At 40.8% G+C, this 12,908-nt stretch overlaps 1 protein-coding gene across 2 annotated transcripts in view; it reads right to left on the reverse strand.

Moving 5' to 3' along the window:
- The window catches only part of LOC122541479 (carcinoembryonic antigen-related cell adhesion molecule 6-like), a 163,129-nt gene extending 157,279 nt beyond the window's left edge, over positions 1-5,850 (reverse strand). The window contains exon 1 of one of the 2 annotated variants that reach the window (XM_043678276.1): positions 5,809-5,838. The gene's annotated coding sequence lies outside the window, so the exon portion shown is untranslated. Of the gene's footprint in view, positions 1-5,808 lie in introns of both variants that reach the window. The other variant, XM_043678277.1, reaches the window with a different exon arrangement.
- Between the last annotated feature and the right edge of the window lie 7,058 nt (positions 5,851-12,908).

Below are 12,908 nucleotides of genomic sequence, written 5' to 3' on the forward strand. Positions count from 1 at the left end.
ATGCTGCCTGACCTGCTGTGCTGTTCCAGCAATAAAGTTTCAACTTTGATCTCCAGCATCTGCAGACCTCACTTTCTCCTACTTCAAAGGATCCCTTATCGAACTCATCAGAATGTATGTGACAGAGATAGCGGAACTGGGAGAATAGAATAGTCTTTACAAGCAGCAGAGTACAAGGATGTATAGTCCAGGTAGCTATGGGAGCCAGTGGGTTTATAGTGGATAATGGTGGCCAGCTTATCCTCAGAAATGGAAACAAAAATATCTAGGAAAGGAAGGGAGGAGTCAGAAATAGATCAGGTGAAGTGGAGATGTTCAGCGATTATCGCACAATGTTCAGCACACTTCACAACTCCATAGATACTAAACCAGCCAATGTTCAAATGCAACAAGATCTGGACAATATCCAGGTTTGGGCTGATCAATGGCAAGTGACATTTGTGCCAGATAAATGCCAGGCAATGACTATTTGCAATAAGATATAATCAAATTACCACCCCTTGACATTCAATGGTGTTATAATCACTGAATTCCTCCACTATCAACATCCTTAGGGTTACCATTGATCAGAAGCTGAACTGGACTCACCACATAAACATACTGGCGAGAAGAGCAGGTCAGAGACTAGAAATACTGAGGTGAGTAGCTCACCTCCTGACTCCCTAAAGACTGTCTATCAAACAATAAGCTACAAGGTGTCAGAGAGGAAAGCCTTTTACAAGGCCTTTAACTGCAGAGGTTTCAAGAACACAAGAGGTGGCTCAGTAGCACTGCTGCTTCACAGCACTAGGCACATGGGTTCGATCCCAGCCTTGATGCTGTTGTTATGTGCCTTGAAGAAGGATTTGGTCTGTTAAATTTCTTTTGAAAGCAAGTGTTGTAACATGGAACGTTACAGAGCAGTAAAGGCCCCTTTGGCTCTCGATGTTGCGCTGACCTGTGAAGTTAATCTGATGCCCTACACTGTTCCATTATTATCCATATGTATCTCCAATGCCCATTTAAATGCCCTTAATGTCGGCAAGTCCACTACTGTTGCAGGCATGCCTCTACTACTCTCTGAGTGAAGAAACTATCCCTGATATCTGTCCTAAATCTATTACCCTAGTGGGGCAGGACCATAACACAGAATTTATAGCAAAAGATGACAGTGTTATACATCTGAAATGATATATGGAACAAACCTAGATTGCTGTTAGTGCTTTCATTTTTTTTAGAATAGGTTGCAGGTTTTGGTTCATTAATATGTAAATCCCAAAACTTCTTTTAAGTCTCATTCTCAAGATAATTTAAGGTTTTATAAAATAAAAGGTGAAATCTCAGCTCAAACAATGTATTAAAAGTGTGAGGTTAGAGGCTGTCTGTGTCCCAATCTTGAGTCAGACTGGTTCTATTTTCAAAGTAGAAATTTATAAAATGTTATATGGATTGACTGCCTGCAGGTTTTCTAGCAAAAATTGAATGTTTCTGCAAATACAATTATGCAAATGCACTCTCCATAGATATGTGTGTGTGTACGCACACGCGGATGTGCGTGCATATGAGGGAGAGATAGAGAGTGTGTGTATATGAGTGCTTGAGTGTGAGTGCACATGAGAGTGTGTGTTTGTGTGTATGTGCTTGGTAGAATGTATGCATGAATGTGATGGAGTATAAGCCTGTGAGAGGGTGTGTGTGTGAAGATCTTGAAACCCATTGTACAGGGCAATTACAATATATATATCTATGACTCATGACTCCGAGTATCTCTATAACCACCTCATTCAATACTCTGGGATGCAGACTATCAGATCAAGGAGAGTTAGCAACTTTCAGCCCATTAATTTCACCAGGACAATCTTCTGACCAATGCTGATTTCCTTTAACTCCTCATTCTCCCTCGTCACTTGGATCTCAAGCTCAAGATTTCTTGTATCATCCTATCATAGCAGCATTTAGCTTTTCTGTCATTTCACTATTCCCCAATATAAATTTTCCTGACTCTTTCTATAATGAACCCTGTCATGTTAGACTTAAAAACGAAATCTCCAAACCAGAACATTGAGGGTTAATCATTAAGAATTAATTGTATTTGAAAATGTGCATGTGCAGCAAGTACAAAAGTACTTGAAAATAGGCCTGGTGTGAAAACCAGCCTTTTTGACTGGCATAACCTTGGGAACCATTATTTTAATGTAATTAACACAGCCGCCTGGAGATATTTTCAACTTGTTTTCTGAACGATGAAATATCTGTAAAAATACTGAAAGCACCATGAAATGGCAATACAGCATGTAAACAGAACAGTAGTAATATCAGCAGCTTTGTTCCACTTGTTTGTCTTTCCCAATTGGATTAAAGTCCATGAGACTGGGATCATGGAATCTGAAATAGAGCTCCAATTGGCAGCTGTCCAAAGTCCCTGGGTGAAGACAAGGCAGTGAGACTTATTAGTTTGCATCTGTACAAAGTAGTTCAAGGTAATACATTCATTCTATTATATAGTTTGCATATAAAGTAGATTAATCTGATAGATTAGCTTTATATTGAAGTGCACATGGGGTCACTTAGTCATGCAGTGCAGAAACAGACCCTTTGGTCTAACCAGTTCATGTCAAACATAATCCCAAACTAAATGAGTTCCACTTACTGGCTCCTGGCCCATATCCCTCCAAACCTTTCCTCTTCATGTACCTATCTAAATGTCTTTTAAACATTGTGATTGTATCCTCATCCACCATTTCCTTGGAAGGTTTATTCCACACGTGAACCCCCCTCTGTTAAAAAATTTGCTTCTCGTGTCTTTTTTTTAAATCTCTCTCCTCTCAGCTTAAAAATGTGCCCCATACTCTTGAAATCTCCCCACCCTAGGGAAAAGACAACTACCATCTATACTTCTTAGTGTTTTATAAATTTCTATAAAGTTGCCTCTCAATCTTCTACACTCCAGTGAAAACAGTCCCAGCCTATCCAGCCTTCCTTTATAACTCAAATCTTCCATACCTGTTAACATCTTGATAAATCTCTTCTGTACCCTCTCCAACTTAATAATATTTTTCTTATAACTGGACAACCAGAACACACAGTATTCCAGAAGATGCCTCACTAATGGCCTGTACAACCTGAACATGACTTCTCAAATCAGTGAGCAATAAAGACGTGTGGCAAAAGTGAGGTCTGCAGATGCTGGACATTAGAGTCGAGAGTCTGGTGCTGGAAACGCACAGCAGGTCAGGAGAAGGAGGAGAGTCAATGTTTCAGGCCAAAGCCCTTCATCATGAAGGCAAGTGTGTCAAACTCCTTTTTAATCACTCTGTCTATATTTGGTACAAACTTCAAAGAATTATGAACCGACACCCCAAGTCCTTCTGTACTATAACACTACCCAAGGCCCCACCATTAATTGCATAAGAACCACTCTTGTTTGTTGTACAAATAACCAATACCTCACATTTATTGAGACTGAACTCCATCTGCTATTTTTCAGCCGACTGACCCATTTGATTCAGATCCATTTGTAATCTTAGAAAATCTTCTGCACTGTCTACTATTGGTGTTGAAAATGTGTTGCTGGAAAAGCGCAGCAGGTCAGGCAGCATCCAAGGAACAGGAGAATCGACGTTTCGGGCATAAGCCCTTCTTCAGGAATGACTATTGGTGTTGTCCACAAACTTACTAGCCATGCCTTTTGTTTTTTTCATCCAAATCATTTATATAAATGACAAGCAAAAGAAGACCCTGAACCGGTCCCTCTTCTTGTAATTTTTTCATTTAACTCACTTTTCAAATCAACCTGCTCAGGGATGTTATTATTCACATTAGGAGCATGTCAGACTTGAATTTAGGTGTCTTAGCCCAGAGATAGGGACACAATCACAGTACCACAAGAGAGCCCCTAAGTGTCGTCTTGTAATTGTTTTAATCAGAATTTAAGACCATAAGACACAGGAGTGGAAGTAAGGCCATTCAGCCCATCGAGTCCGCTCCGCCATTTAATCAAAGCTGATGGGCATTTCAGCTCCACTTACCCGCACTCTCCCCATAGCCCTTAATTCCTTGTGACATCAAGAATTTATCAATCTCTGCCTTGAAGACATTTAACATCCTGGCCTCCACTGCCCTCCGTGGCAATTAATTCCACAGGCCCACCACTCTATGGCTGAAGAAATATCTCCTCGTTTCCATTCTAAATTGACCCGCTCTAATTCTAAGGCTGTGCCCACTGGTCCTAGAATCCCCACCAGATGGAAACAACTTCCCAGCGTCCACCCTTTCTAAGCCATGTGTTATCTTGTAAGTTTCTATTAGGTCTCCCCTCAACCTTCTAAACTCTAATGAATACAATTCCAGGATCCTCAGCCATTCATCGTACGTTAGGCCCACCATTCCAAGGATCATCTGTGTGAATCTCTGCTGGACACGCTCTAGTGCCAGTATGTCCTTTCTGAGGTGTGGAGCCCAAACATGGACACAGTATTCTAAATGGGACCTATCTAGAGCTTTATAAAGTCTCAGAAGCACATCACTGCTTTTATATTCCAACCTTCTTGAGATAAATAACAACACTACATTCACTTTCTTAATCACGGACTCAACCTGCAAGTTGACATTAAAAGAATACCGGATTAGCACTCCCAGATCCCTTTGTACTTTGGCTTTATGAATTTTCTCACCGTTTAGAAAATAGTCCATGTCTGTATTCCTTTTTTCCTTGTATGCAAGACCTCTCATTTGCTGACATTGAATTTCATCACCTATTTCCTGGACCACTCTCTAAATTGTCTAAATGTTTCTGCAGTCTCCCAACTTCCCGCTTCCTTCCCCTCTCTCCTTCACCCCTCTCTCCTACCCCCTTCCTTCCACCTCTCGTTCCCCTCTCTTTCCCTCCCCGTTTCTTCCGCTTTCTCCTTCCCCCTCTCATTGTTCCGATGAGGGATCAATATGAGATTTAGTGCAACATGCTACAGGCTGTATGGCAGCTGAAGCGGAACTAGAGAGTCGTGTCCAGGGTGAGCGGTGGGGGGTGTGAACTGTCAAAGCTTCCTCATTATCTGTATTACTTGAATCAGGAAAAAGTTGGCATACCAGACAAACTGGGAGGATCCTCCCTATCTTGCCCTGCCTGCCTCTTTACTTTTAACTGTTTGTTTCGCAGCTCCTTTGTCTAAGTTCTGATTTTTTTTAAAAACCCATAATGCACACTCAAATTTCAAAGTCTCCTAATCTATCAATTTACCATTTGAGTACTCGTCAATACCCCGTTTACGAGAATTATATCTCCAATCATTAATCGCGAGTTCTCGTGGCGCCGAGTGGATTCCTGCGCCCAATGTGAAAAAATAGATTTTCATTTAGAATGTTCTTGTCAATTAAACAACCTTTCTGGAATATCTGCAATTTTATCGATCCCAGGTAAACCCTTGTGGCCAAACGTCTTTACCCAATTTATTTTGCACTGTTATCAACAGCCGATATAAATTACGTTCTAATGCCTGCCCCATACTACAACACACACAGCTCTGTTATTGCTGGTACCAAAAACAATCAGAGATACGGGCCCAATCTGAAAATTAAAAGTCTGTCTGATTGCTTAAAAAAAACTCAAAAGAAATTTTAACAAAAAAAAACCCAGCACGGACTTCCCGGTTAAACAGCAATTGGATCCCTGATCCACTCCGCTCAGTCACTGAAAAAAATTACAATTTAGATTCGGAAACCATCACCTGTTAGGGTGGTCTGCAAGGGATGAGTGGTCGCAGCAGCCTACCAAGGAACATGGACGAATCAAGGTTAAAATCAGCTCACTTTGAGTCAACGTCCGCCTCTTACCTCTCAGTTGCAGCTGGATCACTTTGGCTTGGTCCCTCTCGCAACACCAAATGTGGAATCGAATTTTAATCAGCAAAGATCTGTGAGAGCAAACTCAAAACGTTAGACAACATTCAAAAACAACCTTGAAATGAAAAATGTTCAGTCTTTATTAAAAGAAATACCCCACGCAGATTTTTTTTTGGCTAAAAAACATAAAAGAGGGAGAAACCAAAGGTCCCAGCAAGTTTTTTGTGTCTTTACAAAGGAAAGGATATCATTTATGTACTTTTAAAAATGCTGAGAAATGACAGCTTATGATGAAATGTTTACCATCCATAAGACTGAACTTTGCTTTATTATTTTTTTCAAAATATCAGTCACTCACGTCATTCCATAACTTTCTGTCTGTGTATGGATGTTTTGTTTAGGCTAAAATCTGCAGTTCAAAATATACAAGGAACCATGAAGAAGATTACTGAAGTTTTACCAAGGTTACAGAATTTGTTTACTTACAGCCTTTCATGAATGCTGTTTCTGACTTTTTGCCACTCCCTTTTTAACTTATTGATATATAATTTGAGAGCTGGCCAATTTTTCTCATCATGCAATGTTAAATGTTCCCCACAATACTGTATTATGAATGCAATCTAGCAAAATAACATAAAACAATGGAATATAAAAGCTTCTATATGTATGTAAAAATGAAATATTTGTTGAAAAAGAATGTAGGTCTTAATTTCTAGGCTGAAAATATCTAATGTGTTCTTTAAAGTCAGTAGGACTTTAAACTCATGAGTCGAGGGGAAGGGAAAGTGAAAACGACAGGGAATATGGATTTAAATGGAAAGATAAGCAGCAGGATTGCACGTGTGCAGGGGGTTTAAATTCGAGGCAGACTAAGAATGCAGCAAACATCTTATGATTTCCAATATCTGTGGGATATTGGATAAAACAGTGTTACTTCTGCAACCATAATTGCTTATTAACATCAGTATATAATTGTTTCAGCCAAATTAATAATTGCTTATTAAATAAAATAAACTAACACAAGAATGAAAAATATGTGGAAGGAATACATAGTTACTTTTCATTAGCTAAAATGTGCATACAGGAATGAAATGTGCCTGCAAACAATGGAAGATGTTACAGACAGGCAGATAAGGTGAAAAGGACATCAAGATATGCCAAGCTTAGCACATTTCCCTCATGTCAGCACTGAAGCGAGCCAAGTCACTTACAAATAAGGGATAGGGGTGAGGGTAACCCGGCTTGGAGTAGGAGGAGAAGTAAACAAGGGCGGACCGCAGCTAGGCAGGGGCAGAACACAATAAGGAATATTGATAGGTTTGAAGGCCAATGAGGTAAACGGGGAAGTACCAAGAATTAAACTGAGTAAACTGTGGAATAATTTCTGGATCAGGGTGCCTACTTCCTAGACACCCCTTCTTGCAAGAATGTTTTAATAAAATTCGCTGCTCAGAATTTGACTCGGATTGAAATTTATTATATTGTGAGCTCTGTTTCTCACATCTCTAAAGAAGATAAGAAAATTAGCATTCAGGCACTTTACCTGAATGCTCATACTATTCGTAACAAGTAGATAATTTAATGGCACAAATTATCATGAATGATTATGATGTGGTCGGCATCACAGAGACGTGGTTGCAGGGGTTTCAGGTCTGGCAGTTAAACATTCAAGGATTTAAAACTTATTGAAAAGACATGCCTGACAAACCTGTTAGAATTCTTTGAAGAGGTAACAATTAGGTTAGACCAGGGAAACCCAGTGGATGTTATCCATCTCAACTTCCAAAAGGCCTTTGATAAGGTGCCTCATGGGAGGCTGCTATGTAAGGTGAGGGCCCATGGTGTTCGAGGTGAGCTACTGGCATGGGTTGAGGATTGGCTGTCTGACAGAAGGCAGAGAGTTGAATAAAAGGTTCTTTTCTGGAATGGCAGCCGGTGACAAGTGGTGTCCCGCAGGGTTCAGTGTTGGGGCCACATTGGCTGTTCACATTATGTATTAATGATCTGGATGAAGGGACTGGGGACATTCTGGCAAGTTTGCCAATGATATGAAGTTAGATGGACAGGCAGGTAATACTGAGGAGTTGGGAGACTGCAGAAATATTTAGACAATTTAGAGAGTGGTCCAGGAAATAGGTGATGAAATTCAATGTCAGCAAATGAGAGGTCTTGCATACAAGGAAAAAAGGAATACAGACATGGACTATTTTCTAAACGGTGAGAAAATTCATAAAGCCAAAGTACAAAGGGATCTGGGAGTGCTAATCCGGTATTCTTTTAATGTCAACTTGCAGGTTGAGTCCGTGATTAAGAAAGTGAATGTAGTGTTGTTATTTATCTCAAGAAGGTTGGAATATAAAAGCAGTGATGTGCTTCTGAGACTTTATAAAGCTCTAGATAGGTCCCATTTAGAATACTGTGTCCATGTTTGGGCTCCACACCTCAGAAAGGACATACTGGCACTAGAGCGTGTCCAGCAGAGATTCACACAGATGATCCTTGGAATGGTGGGCCTAACGTACGATGAATGGCTGAGGATCCTGGAATTGTATTCATTAGAGTTTAGAAGGTTGAGGGGAGACCTAATAGAAACTTACAAGATAACACATGGCTTAGAAAGGGTGGACGCTGGGAAGTTGTTTCCATCTGGTGGGGATTCTAGGACCAGTGGGCACAGCCTTAGAATTAGAGCGGGTCAATTTAGAATGGAAACGAGGAGATATTTCTTCAGCCATAGAGTGGTGGGCCTGTGGAATTAATTGCCACGGAGGGCAGTGGAGGCCAGGATGTTAAATGTCTTCAAGGCAGAGATTGATAAATTCTTGATGTCACAAGGAATTAAGGGCTATGGGGAGAGTGCGGGTAAGTGGAGCTGAAATGCCCATCAGCTTTGATTAAATGGCGGAGCGGACTCGATGGGCTGAATGGCCTTACTTCCACTCCTGTGTCTTATGGTCTTAAATTCTGATTAAAACAATTACAAGACGACACTTAGGGGCTCTCTTGTGGTACTGTGATTGTGTCCCTATCTCTGGGCTAAGACACCTAAATTCAAGTCTGACATGCTCCTAATGTGAATAATAACATCCCTGAGCAGGTTGATTTGAAAAGTGAGTTAAATGAAAAAATTACAAGAAGAGGGACCGGTTCAGGGTCTTCTTTTGCTTGTCATTTATATAAATGATTTGGATGAAAAAAACAAAAGGCATGGCTAGTAAGTTTGTGGACAACACCAATAGTCATTCCTGAAGAAGGGCTTATGCCCGAAACGTCGATTCTCCTGTTCCTTGGATGCTGCCTGACCTGCTGCGCTTTTCCAGCAACACATTTTCAACACCAATAGTAGACAGTGCAGAAGATTTTCTAAGATTACAAATGGATCTGAATCAAATGGGTCAGTCGGCTGAAAAATAGCAGATGGAGTTCAGTCTCAATAAATGTGAGGTATTGGTTATTTGTACAACAAACAAGAGTGGTTCTTATGCAATTAATGGTGGGGCCTTGGGTAGTGTTATAGTACAGAAGGACTTGGGGTGTCGGTTCATAATTCTTTGAAGTTTGTACCAAATATAGACAGAGTGATTAAAAAGGAGTTTGACACACTTGCCTTCATGATGAAGGGCTTTGGCCTGAAACATTGACTCTCCTCCTTCTCCTGACCTGCTGTGCGTTTCCAGCACCAGACTCTCGACTCTAATGTCCAGCATCTGCAGACCTCACTTTTGCCACACGTCTTTATTGCTCACTGATTTGAGAAGTCATGTTCAGGTTGTACAGGCCATTAGTGAGGCATCTTCTGGAATACTGTGTGTTCTGGTTGTCCAGTTATAAGAAAAATATTATTAAGTTGGAGAGGGTACAGAAGAGATTTATCAAGATGTTAACAGGTATGGAAGATTTGAGTTATAAAGGAAGGCTGGATAGGCTGGGACTGTTTTCACTGGAGTGTAGAAGATTGAGAGGCAACTTTATAGAAATTTATAAAACACTAAGAAGTATAGATGGTAGTTGTCTTTTCCCTAGGGTGGGGAGATTTCAAGAGTATGGGGCACATTTTTAAGCTGAGAGGAGAGAGATTTAAAAAAAAGACACGAGAAGCAAATTTTTTAACAGAGGGGGGTTCACGTGTGGAATAAACCTTCCAAGGAAATGGTGGATGAGGATACAATCACAATGTTTAAAAGACATTTAGATAGGTACATGAAGAGGAAAGGTTTGGAGGGATATGGGCCAGGAGCCAGTAAGTGGAACTCATTTAGTTTGGGATTATGTTTGACATGAACTGGTTAGACCAAAGGGTCTGTTTCTGCACTGCATGACTAAGTGACCCCATGTGCACTTCAATATAAAGCTAATCTATCAGATTAATCTACTTTATATGCAAACTATATAATAGAATGAATGTATTACCTTGAACTACTTTGTACAGATGCAAACTAATAAGTCTCACTGCCTTGTCTTCACCCAGGGACTTTGGACAGCTGCCAATTGGAGCTCTATTTCAGATTCCATGATCCCAGTCTCATGGACTTTAATCCAATTGGGAAAGACAAACAAGTGGAACAAAGCTGCTGATATTACTACTGTTCTGTTTACATGCTGTATTGCCATTTCATGGTGCTTTCAGTATTTTTACAGATATTTCATCGTTCAGAAAACAAGTTGAAAATATCTCCAGGCGGCTGTGTTAATTACATTAAAATAATGGTTCCCAAGGTTATGCCAGTCAAAAAGGCTGGTTTTCACACCAGGCCTATTTTCAAGTACTTTTGTACTTGCTGCACATGCACATTTTCAAATACAATTAATTCTTAATGATTAACCCTCAATGTTCTGGTTTGGAGATTTCGTTTTTAAGTCTAACATGACAGGGTTCATTATAGAAAGAGTCAGGAAAATTTATATTGGGGAATAGTGAAATGACAGAAAAGCTAAATGCTGCTATGATAGGATGATACAAGAAATCTTGAGCTTGAGATCCAAGTGACGAGGGAGAATGAGGAGTTAAAGGAAATCAGCATTGGTCAGAAGATTGTCCTGGTGAAATTAATGGGCTGAAAGTTGCTAACTCTCCTTGATCTGATAGTCTGCATCCCAGAGTATTGAATGAGGTGGTTATAGAGATACTCGGAGTCATGAGTCATAGATATATATATTGTAATTGCCCTGTACAATGGGTTTCAAGATCTTCACACACACACCCTCTCACAGGCTTATACTCCATCACATTCATGCATACATTCTACCAAGCACATACACACAAACACACACTCTCATGTGCACTCACACTCAAGCACTCATATACACACACTCTCTATCTCTCCCTCATATGCACGCACATCCGCGTGTGCGTACACACACACATATCTATGGAGAGTGCATTTGCATAATTGTATTTGCAGAAACATTCAATTTTTGCTAGAAAACCTGCAGGCAGTCAATCCATATAACATTTTATAAATTTCTACTTTGAAAATAGAACCAGTCTGACTCAAGATTGGGACACAGACAGCCTCTAACCTCACACTTTTAATACATTGTTTGAGCTGAGATTTCACCTTTTATTTTATAAAACCTTAAATTATCTTGAGAATGAGACTTAAAAGAAGTTTTGGGATTTACATATTAATGAACCAAAACCTGCAACCTATTCTAAAAAAAATGAAAGCACTAACAGCAATCTAGGTTTGTTCCATATATCATTTCAGATGTATAACACTGTCATCTTTTGCTATAAATTCTGTGTTATGGTCCTGCCCCACTAGGGTAATAGATTTAGGACAGATATCAGGGATAGTTTCTTCACTCAGAGAGTAGTAGAGGCATGCCTGCAACAGTAGTGGACTTGCCGACATTAAGGGCATTTAAATGGGCATTGGAGATACATATGGATAATAATGGAACAGTGTAGGGCATCAGATTAACTTCACAGGTCAGCGCAACATCGAGAGCCAAAGGGGCCTTTACTGCTCTGTAACGTTCCATGTTACAACACTTGCTTTCAAAAGAAATTTAACAGACCAAATCCTTCTTCAAGGCACATAACAACAGCATCAAGTGAGTGCAGAGGTATGCCAAAAATAAACTGGTGATACCTGTGCCAGCTGAACCAGGAACTGTAACATGGAGACAGGAAGACCATTCCCTGTCACTTAAGTATGGGAGGGTCAAGATATTTATGTAATGAACTGCTGGGGAAAGTCCATTGATAATAGAGTCATAGAGTCACACAGTGCAGAAATAGTCCCTTCTGTCCTCAAACTTCCACAACTCTCAGCTCAACAGAAAAGTTTATGATGTAGTCAAACTCAAACTCTCCAATTTATCTATTGGACTACTGCATCAGAAAACAACATCCAGATTTTTTCCTTAACAAAAAGTATTTAATCCAGATAAGTAAACCCTAATCACAAGTAACAGATACAAACTGTCAACATGGGAGTTGGTAAGCTGATTTGTGTAACTCAGACAAACAAAACAATATCGGTTTCAGGACAGTTAGAATAGCTTTGGCTCACAGAGTTTGTTCACACCATCCATTTCATTACCACTACTTCCAATTTAGATTCCCTACAGTGTGGAAACAGGCCATTTGACCCAACAAGTCCATACCGACCCTCTGACTAATGCACCCCTAACATTATGGGCAATTTAAGCACGACCAATTCACCTGGACTGCACATCTTCGGACTGTGGGAGGAAACCAACCCAGACAGTAGCCCGAGACTAGAATCAACCCCAAGTCCCTGGGTCTGTGAGGCAGCGGTACTGACTACTGAGCCATCATACCGCACGTATCTGCAGATTGCTGCCTTGCATGGCACATCATCCGGTCTCGCCCCGCCCCTCGGTCTGTCGTCCACCTGCGTAAAGCCCAACCATTTCACAGCACAGCCGCCAAAGTCAGCCCCGCCTCTCTCCGTCATCAGCCTCCACCCATTCCTCAGATCCCACCCCCGAGATCGGATCGCAACCCTATGACCGCGGGCCACACCCACGACCTCAGGCCCCACCGCTATATTGGACCACATCCACCAACAGGCCGCACCCCCTACACCAGACCCCGCCCCTCCACCAGGCCCCGCCCCTCC

The sequence above is a fragment of the Chiloscyllium plagiosum genome, chromosome 37 (genome assembly GCF_004010195.1).
Source record: "Chiloscyllium plagiosum isolate BGI_BamShark_2017 chromosome 37, ASM401019v2, whole genome shotgun sequence".
NCBI classification, from domain to species: domain Eukaryota; kingdom Metazoa; phylum Chordata; class Chondrichthyes; order Orectolobiformes; family Hemiscylliidae; genus Chiloscyllium; species Chiloscyllium plagiosum.